The following is a 10495-nucleotide window of genomic DNA, read 5'->3' on the forward strand; positions in this document are numbered from 1 at the left end:
TTTGGTACCATCCCTATAGTAAAGTATAGCAGTTCCCGCCAACTAAATTATATGTGCTACTATTTTGGTACCATCCCTATAGTAAAGTATAGCAGTTCCCGCCAACTAAATTATATGTGCTACTATTTTGGTACCATCACCATAGTGAAGTATAGCAGTTCCCGTCAACTAAATTATATGTGCCACTATTTTGGTACCATTCCTATAGTGAAGTAAAGCAGTTCCAGACAACAAAATTATATGTGCCACTATTTTGGTACCATTCCTATAGTAAAGTAAAGCAGTTTCTGACAACTGAATTATATGTGCCACTATTTTGGTACCATCACTATAGGAAAGTATAGCAGTTCCCGACAACAAAATTATATGTGCCACTATTTTGGTACCATCCCTATAGTAAAGTATAGCAGTTCCCGCCAACTAAATTATATGTGCTACTATTTTGGTACCATCCCTATAGTAAAGTATAGCAGTTCCCGCCAACTAAATTATCTGTGCTACTATTTTGGTACCATCACCATAGTGAAGTATAGCAGTTCCCGTCAACTAAATTATATGTGCCACTATTTTGGTACCATTCCTATAGTGAAGTAAAGCAGTTCCAGACAACAAAATTATATGTGCCACTATTTTGGTATCATTCCTATAGTGAAGTAAAGCAGTTCCAGACAACAAAATTATATGTGCCACTATTTTGGTACCATCACTATAAGAAAGTATAGCAGTTCCAGACAACAAAATTATATGTGCCACTATTTTGGTACCATCACTATAGTGAAGTAAAGCAGTTCCCGCCAACTAAATTATATGTGCTACTATTTTGGTACCATCACTATAGGAAATTATAGCAGATCCCGACAACAAAATTATATGTGCCACTATTTTGGTACCATCCCTATAGTGAAGTATAACAGTCCCCGACAACAAAATTATATGTGCTACTATTTTGGTACCATCCCTATAGTGAAGTATAGCAGTCTCTGACAACAAAATTATATGTGCTACTATTTTGGTACCATTCCTATAGTGAAGTATAACAGTCCCGACAACAAAATTATATGTGCTACTATTTTGGTACCATCCCTATAGTAAAGTATAGCAGTTCCTGCCAACTAAATTATATGTGCTACTATTTTGGTACCATCACCATAGTGAAGTATAGCAGTTCCCGACAACTAAATTATATGTGCCACTATTTTGGTACCATCACTATAGTGAAGTATAGCAGTTCCTGACAACAAAATTTGATGTGCCACTATTTTGGTACCATCCCAATAGTGAAGTATAACAGTCCCCGACAATAATTGTATATGTGCTACTATTTTGGTACCATCCCTATTGTGAAGTATAGCAGTTCCCGCCAACTAAATTATATGTGCCATTATTTTGGTACCACCCCTATAGTGAAGTATAACAGTCCCCGACAACAAAATTATATGTGCCACTGTTTTGGTACCATCCCCATAGTGATGTATAGCAGTTCCCGCCAACTAAATTATATGTGCTACTATTTTGGTACCATCCCTATAGTGAAGTATAACAGTCCCGACAACTAAATTATATGTGCTACTATTTTGGTACCATCCCTATAGTAATGTCTAGCAGTTCCCGCCAATTAAATTATATGTGCTACTATTTTGGTACCATCCTTATAGTGTAGTATAGCAGTTCCTGCCAACTAAATTATATTAGCCACTATTTTGGTACCATTCCTGTAGTGAAGTATAATTTGTGTGCAATTTTACTGTTAAAGAATTTTTGTCATCAAATCCATTTTCAAGAAACATTTAATTTGGAACACACCTTCAATTTATTTTATTTTCATGCTAAACTATGATACTTTTACAATCCACCAATGTCCAAACAAGCTGCAAGTTTTTTTGTTACTAGTGGCGGTCTTTATTGTCGCAGTAGTTATTGTCCGCTTGCTCATTACTAGTATTCAATAGGCTTTACTGCCACCTCCTAGGTCGCTCATTATTGACACGGTACCAAAATAGTGGCAAATACCAAAATAGTGGCTTAACAGACGATCTTCAGGGAATAATTCCTTAACCGATGGTTTTTATTTAACAAGAAGCTGTGATGTCTGTATTTATTCCGACATGTCAGCGTCCACTAACGTAATTCTCTTTCTGGCACGAGTTGAATGGTGTAAAAAAGTATGACGCGCATTTCACAAATACGGAAGACGTTAAAGCGTGTCATTAGCGCACTCAAACGCGCGCGTAGGGCGTACGGCCATGTATTATTTAATACAATCTAGAACTACCTGAATGCACACTTTGCAGCGTGCTCGTGAAAATATTAATATTGTAAATTTATTTTCCTGTTTTTAAGCATGTTTTGATGCGAAATAATGCAGAGAAATGGCAACGAAAGATGTTTTTTTCGCTTTGCAAACGTTTGCGTTCACTGTCGCGGTTATATGTTCATTACGCGTTATAACGCTCATTGGTTCAATACATTTTACATTACGCAAATGTGACCAACCTCGGCGCCCGAATGACATCTGTCAAGCCACTTGGGGTGAAAGCCTGAGGGAACGTGATTACTGTGCTGTTATTGTCAAATATTCCGAAGTGTAACTATAAAGTAAGTTATTGAAAATAACACATATACATCAATGGAAATAATCAATAACTGGTCATCGATTTGTTGTTTATTTTGTACTAACTTATTTAATGTAATTGATTCGTGCACAGCAATTGTACGCACTTAGACTGGAGTACCAAAACATCAGTCATGTTAAATTTTAAACTGGTAAAAATCTCTTAGTTGGGGTGCGTTTTCAAAAACAAATCGTATTACGCCTATTGCGTCTGTTGTGTTCCAAATGTTTGCAGATACCGAACACGTAATAGGAAAAGCTGGAAAATAGTTTTAAAACTTATCTTGTCTAGTTCTCTGCTTTCTACTATGAATGCAAATTTGATATATGACACGATTTGTATTTAATATAAATGTTGGAAAATAATTACTACTAGAATTTCTTTTTTTCAATTTTACTTTTTGTTACACATGTTAAGCCGTCTGCTTCCTGGTTCCACGTCTTAACACCACGATATTTACAATAATGTCTGCCAGTCTTATTCTGTATTTGTATTGCTTCGTTTTTGCATATACTAGTAACACTTTTGTGCACACGATTTGATCTACCATGCAAATATATCGATGAAGTCTGTGACACCATAGTACACATTGCACACTCCCCGGTCCCACTCTCAGCGATTTCTCGAAGACTTGGCGCTTTTGTACCAACACCAGAATATAAGAATGACGCTGGCTATGAAGATCGCTACGATAACGCCGACTAATATGTACGTGTTATGTTCGTCCATGGCGCCCCTACTGACGTTATCTGTGAATGACAATAAAGACGCCAGTTAACAAATGATTGTGCAAATATGTTCAAAGTATAGTACGCCACCACTGGGAAGGAAAGATTTATCGTTTTTTTTTTTTTATTTTTCGTAAAACGTTTCCTATCATCGTATCTGTTGGTCAGTTTATATATATATAAATATTGATAAATTATTAATAAATAATTTAAACTAAACGCCCGCGTTGGGTTCTTGATGTACAAATCAGCGGAAGTTATCTGGATCCAGTTGTCATGGCAATATGATTTTAATGACAATTGTTTATAAATGATATTATTAAACTTGCAAAGTCGGGACTTCTTTTTTGTTTTACAAAAAGAAATGAAAAATTGTTCTTCTAGTTCTTTTAGCGTTATCGCGAAAACTAACCTGACTGCTAAAGAAATCCCGACTGGACGCATCTGCGGGCATTTGACTGCTATTGATTATTCGTGATGTCATTGATTATTCATGAGTGGGTGTGTGAAAGTAAACATGACCTTTTAAAGGTTTAAAGGTGCAATCGCAGAGATGGATACTTTCTAAGTGCAAAGGCGATACTTTCATACATGCTTATTGAAAACAAGTCGATTTAAATGTCCAATCTATATAAGTAGTCTTTCAAAATCGCCGGGACCTCAGAAGTGTAAGGTCACGTACATTAACATACATAAGATTTGTTGTGCAATGCTAGTCAACATCTTTAATTAGCATAATCACCGGAGTGATCCGCTCCGGTTTTCATTCCAACGCAAGGGGTCGCCTGCAGATGCGTCCAGTCAAGATTTCTTTCGCAGTCACGCTAGTTTTCGCGATCATGTTAAAAAGGCTAAGTTGACAATTAATTATATTTTTGTTTGTAAAGCAAAAAAAGAAGTCCGGATTTTGCCAGTCTATACTATTATTAGTAATATTAGTTATAATATGACTACATCTATATTAGTGACATCACATAAAACGAAAACAATAGCCTCATGAATGTGTTGAATAATATAATTTAATTTAAATGTTTGCAGTCATGAATCAATGCAAAACAATTCAATCCTTCTCATTCAGATGACTTAAGTATTGTTCTGAGTACTAATATTGTACAAATATTGTTTTAATTATCCTGGTATTAATACGACGTATGAGATAAAAGACGAGTACGCGGACGCCATATATAATCCTACCTGACAAGAATTGTAAAACAACCAGAGGAGCCAACGTATGGCATACTAATAATCAACTTGAACTAGATATTACACATAGATGGGTTTCAATGCGGGAAATCGGTACGTCATCTATTTTTCTAAGAATACACTCATTAAAAAGGTTGTAAAGGCTCTCCGGTGCAGTTTACCTGCTTTCCATTCAATGCAAACTGGCATGTTTCGATTTTTCGAATATTAAACTAATTCGTCTGAGCGTGCGCGTTGGTTGTGATGCTTGGACTTAGGATTGACACATCTAATACAGTCACCATGCTCGGCGTAAATCAGTACTTTGTTAAAGTAATCCTTACCTGGTGGTTCGGTTAATGGATTGATTGGACCTTAGGAGATGAACGAGAACAGACGCTTGGTATTAATTGTCGAAAAAATGGCAACGCTAACGAGAAAGTGTAAGCCACCTGTCTGGGGATGGTACTTACTTGGTGATGTTAACGCAGTCATTATCAGTGAAGACAGCGTCAGTAGGAATAAACAGTTCATCGCAGTATTAGGATTACACTGCCTGAAAAGTGTATACAATTATGATAATCAGCTTAATAAGGATGAACCCTGTCAATTGTACAGGCTATATACTATGTAACAAATATGTAAAATATGTAGAAGACGGTAACAATGAATATTTTGAAAAAAATAGAACGATATTTGTTTGCGATATTTCAAAATGTAACCGCCATTTCAGCTAAAACGATATTATCTTAATAGATTGATGATACTCCCACGTAATCTTACTAGCTCGTGACGCACATGCGAACGTTTTGGGACAGTAGAATCAGTCCGAGATACTATTATGCAATTAGATAAGTAGAGGTTAAAGCCCGAGTGCGTGGACGTTTCTTAAATGTACTGTTCGACCAAAAATAAAATGTCGGGACATAATGAATTGTTTTCACGGAGATGACTTTATATTCCAGAATAATCCACTTAAGACGGCTTGATTTGACGTCAGTTTTTTCTCCTACAAAGTGTTTCTCATACAACTTGCATATTGAAATTGTACACCATGAAATTCAGCATAATGTCCAAAACATGAATAATCATAGCCCAAACCGTTAAATCATATAGCCCAATAGCCAATGACCGCCATTTTTTCTGATAGTTCAATGGGCAGAGGGCCGTTGTTTGAAATCCGAGTTTGGACTCACCTAGGTTGTTTGTTTTATCATTGACACAGTGAAACAGTGTTTCATTATTTATATGGTATGTATACAAGTCCCAAAACACTTCTTCTAGAACACGTTATGGGGAGAAAACCCCATTACATTTTTTATAACGTTTGTATTAATAGTTCCTAAACCAGTTTAGGAGAACAAAAGGAATTGACTTGAGAGAGGAGATTTAAATAGATAAAGTCGGTCAATGCAGCATTGTGGTTTGTCGAGGGACACTTTGTGGCTGTTAATTGCTTAGATGATACAGAGCAGCGAACTGCCCATTAGTGTGTGATAACAGAGCAAGGACGGAACTGTGCACAATAATGGGTCAGACGCTGTCGAGGCCATTATAGGCTAACATCCTCGTGAGCGCAGTGCGGAGTCCTTTATTTCAATTTCCGAACAATTAAATGTACGTGCAGTCAGTGGTAGCTTACGAAGAAAGGGATTTGGTTATCGAATTGTGAACGATTGTAGTTCAGTTACGCGCACAAGTCCACGAGCAAACGTCATGCAAACATACAAACACAGGTAAAACAGAGCAGGATTCAACCTATCGCACAAATAAAGGTGCGTTTGTTAAATAAAATATTCATACAAATGTGAAAAAACATTGAACGCACGCACACGCAATATTTGTAGTATGTCCTATACCAAATAATTGCCAGATTACAACTCCGAGTCTGTGAATATTATAACAAACACCAGAATGTATATGGCAAGTAGAATCGGGAAAAAATTGCCCACAAACTGTGGTTTGAAATCAGACGCTTACAACATTCTTTCTGTGAATCAGATATATAATCGCACGGAGCAATCGTTTATCGTGATATTTTCGCTTCACAATCACCCCCAATAGTGTGTCACGAATCTTACGGAGAGGTGCGGAATTCAAAGGTAAGTTACCTAAACTGCAGATGACAAATGAAGTCCAACTGTGACATAAATAAAAAGTCACTATTTAATTGATTCTATGGTGAAAAACACACCGATATTCTAATTGATCTTCGTGACGTCATCCTATAGATATACTAGTAATCAATATGTTAAACTGCGTCCCATCATTGTATACGTTTGTTTCCATGGCAACTAATAGTAGCATGAATAATGAATGGACTTGAATAGCAATTGACATTGTTTGATCATTCCATTCAAGCGATAGCCATTCTTAAAACGTTAGTGTTAGTTAGTGTTAATTTTTGTAATTGGGCTTATAAAGATATACACCGAGGACGGCAGAGGAGTAAACAATTAACGATACTATGCGAAAAAAGTATATTATACGTATAAAGGTCGGCACACTAGCCTAAGGGCGGGGACATTCACAATAATTATTTAAACGAACATCCCCGTGTGAGTCATGTTATCACGTGATAACGAGTTTTTCAATTGTAATACCCCAAATGACAATATTTGTAGCAATCGTTTAAGAAGAGATAAATCGATTGTGTTGTTAATCGATTTGAGTCAAAGACGCTCTTGTCAATAGACTTGCCAAACAAACTTAGAGGTTATTTTACAGAAGTTGTCGTCCGATAACCGGGCAGCATGTGGTATCGATCGACTAATGAGAACGCGACAATACACTAAGACTGACCGTTCAACATCATCAAACGAGAGGAATTTAGGAAGAAAAACGACACACCTTTCATTATTACGTGATATCAACGCGAGGACGGAGATGTGCGGAATATTGACCAACAAACAATCATTACTCAAACTCTGTCTGTCATCACGAGTAAACGGCATGCGAATGACAAGTATGTCAAGAATAAAAAAACACGAAAAAGATTTAAGATGAGTTTGTAGTTTAAATGATATGCACCAGGGGCGGATACAAGATTTGTTTATGGGGGGGCAAAGTTTAACATCGGCTAAGCTAATGCTTTTTTATATTATACAAAAATAAATTGAATAAATTTGTCTAATTGAATAAACCATCCCCCTAGATCCGAAAAAGAAAAGAAAAGACACAATATTGCTTGTATATTCGCGCACTGACCTGACTGCCCAGGGCTGCACATGCTACCAATTCAACAAATTGGAATATAGCATTTCTATAACGGGAAGCTTACCGGATAATATTATTATATAATGTGTCGTACATGGAGTCACTAAGACGCGTATTTTAGAGACATTTTCAATCATCTTTAACCATTCAAATATTATTATCTATTTGTTTCCTAAGCTGTTCATTTTGGTGAGCATTTTAATATTATGATATCACAAAGATTTGTTTTTTTCATTTTTTTTCTCAGCGAATAAAGCTGTTTTTTTCGGAAAGTCTCATTCCTCCTTATCTCCTTATAGCAAACATAATAATTGCCAACTGCATTAGTTTTATCCATATCAAGCTTCTTCTTCAAGTATCCTTCGTTTGTCCTTCAAAGCGGCTTTTACGCAGCGGCTTTTGAAATGTCCGACATGATAGTGGAAGTAGAGGCTGTACGTATCACAAAATATTGATTATAAGTAGTATTAAAACAGCGCATTGTCTTTTGTTTGTCGGTCAAAGGCAGTCTTATTATCAGACAATAACTGGAAAGTTATTGAGGTCAATCAGGTCAATGCACGAACAGACCAATAATAAGACAGTGTGAATAACAAATATGTTTCACACCTGTACAGTCTTTTAAACAACGAATCCATCATGCTTTATTCGAGTTCAGGAACCTGGTCATTTTCACCTGACAATTTACCCACGCCGTTTATTCGTGGAAGTTCTGCGCATAAATGAAATGCACGCGTCCTCGACCCGCAATCGAATTTTACATTTCTTTCATCCCACCACTGTATGTAAGTATATTGAACTGTTCGACATTTCGAGAAACTATAATTGCGTAGCCTTTCATTTTCTAACTGATGACATCTTTATTGCAATGCCAGTAAAATGGCTATATTTGGTAATATCTCTGTTGTTCATCTTTGTAATATAATTAGTAAACCATTAGTTAAAAGTTGAAAAAATTCCATAATTTTAGTAATATAAAAATAAATGTATTGAATCAGTAACATATATATTGATTGTGTTTTGATGTTAATTCATATAATCATATTCATATTTCAACTATCCATATTTTGCAGAACTTACTCAAAGAATCAATGAATACCGACATCGCACGAACAATCGTGATATATTGCAAACGTGTTGTACTTGTATTACGACTAGTACTTGACAATGACAATATTCGTACACGGACATATTTCCAGGAGGACAATCTCGTAGTATTTTACAAGAGGCAGTTATAAATTGCATTTGAACTAAAAAAAAATGTACATACCTTGGCCTGAATGTTAAACACAGATGTACTCAGATGTCAAGGTCTCGTTGAATATTATAAATTTATAGCGATTTTCTCTTCCGTCTGAAATCCACGCCTAATTAAGCGACCAGAAACGCTACTTTATATATATATATATATATATTATACATTATATCATCCGAGTCACATCCATTCTCTGTAGTGGCTAAACTAAATCGCATCATAACGTTAAGTAACGATCGATAATTGCTGACGCGAATGTGTTATGCTAATTAAGACTTATTTGCATATAGATAAGCCCTGCAATGAATCAGTACAGTACTCGATGTATGTTTAGGAATTACCCCAAAAGCAACTTTGAGCTAATTAGCCAAACAAAACAAAGATATACTACATATACGGGAGTGCAGAACTTCGACGGGTGTAACTTAAAACGCAGTGGTCGTCGCGCAGCGCGTGTTCGAATTTCATGTAAATAAACAATGCATTTTACACGCGTTGTATACGTCGCTATGTGTCCCATATCGAACAGGACGCGGCGCGACGACCACCGCCCTTTAATTTCATCTCGGGGTTATTTGCAGACAGTATTTTCTTTTTCGTACACTTGCGGTTGATTATAATTGAACTTACATACTATCAAAACAACAAAGCTGTTACCTTTAGTTTTATAAATATATTGATAAATTTCACAATTCAAACTAAAACACGGGGTGTTTAGCGGTCGATTGAATATCTATGCAATGTTTTCAAATGATATTGTTGCGCACCGTTGGTTGGTTGCTAGGAAAACAAAACAAAAAAGCGTATTACGTAAACAAGAAACGGTTTCTATTCTAACCGAGATATGGTTTAGGCGAACAAGCACCAACGTGACGTCGAAAGTATCTGTTTACTATGTGTATATGACGTCCCGCAATGTGATTTAATAAAATATTTGTTTCATCCTGAAATAAAATTGTACAATTTCGCACTATTATACTGACAAAGACGAATAAGTGGTCAATTTCAATAGACGCTAATTGCCGCAGCGATTCATTGGGAGAGAGAGAGAAATAATCACGTGACATTTTTATTTGCTCAACTGATGGCGTTTCATTCTGACAATAATCGCGTCTATTGTTAGTGAGATGGCTTTTAAACATATACGGCGACTCTTTGTCTCCAAGGTATGACGTCATGCTGCCGTTTTATGTATTTTATGAATTCCAGCACATGTTTATGACATGGTTCTTACATACGTCAGACGGTCAGATTTTCCACTACTGTAAACAAGTTAGGGATGCTTCGAATCATGCACAAAATGTTGATCTGTAAACTGCTGAAATGACGCAACGACTTATGGTACAGTGGCTACTTCCTCCGTCACGACAAGTTGTCAATTCCAACTAGAAAGATAATATAAATATAGAATATAGAAATATATAAAGATAGAAAATAATATGATTGTGTTAAGATGTGTGGGTCATCATATTTTTGTAAGAGAACATTGTGCTTTTTTTGCA

General features: G+C 36.1%; 1 long non-coding RNA gene across 1 annotated transcript; it reads right to left on the reverse strand.

Annotated features, from left to right (window-relative positions):
• Positions 1–3342: 3342 nt before the first annotated feature.
• On the reverse strand, positions 3343–9027 carry LOC146731676 (uncharacterized). Its single transcript, XR_014927071.1, has 4 exons — positions 9009–9027; positions 4996–5078; positions 4867–4896; positions 3343–3361 (listed from the first exon to the last, which is right to left on the reverse strand). It is a non-coding gene; the product is annotated as an uncharacterized LOC146731676 (long non-coding RNA).
• Between the last annotated feature and the right edge of the window lie 1468 nt (positions 9028–10495).

This window comes from Saccoglossus kowalevskii, chromosome 18 (assembly GCF_978046115.1).
Source record: "Saccoglossus kowalevskii chromosome 18, keSacKowa6.1, whole genome shotgun sequence".
In the NCBI taxonomy this organism is placed as follows: Eukaryota; Metazoa; Hemichordata; class Enteropneusta; family Harrimaniidae; genus Saccoglossus; species Saccoglossus kowalevskii.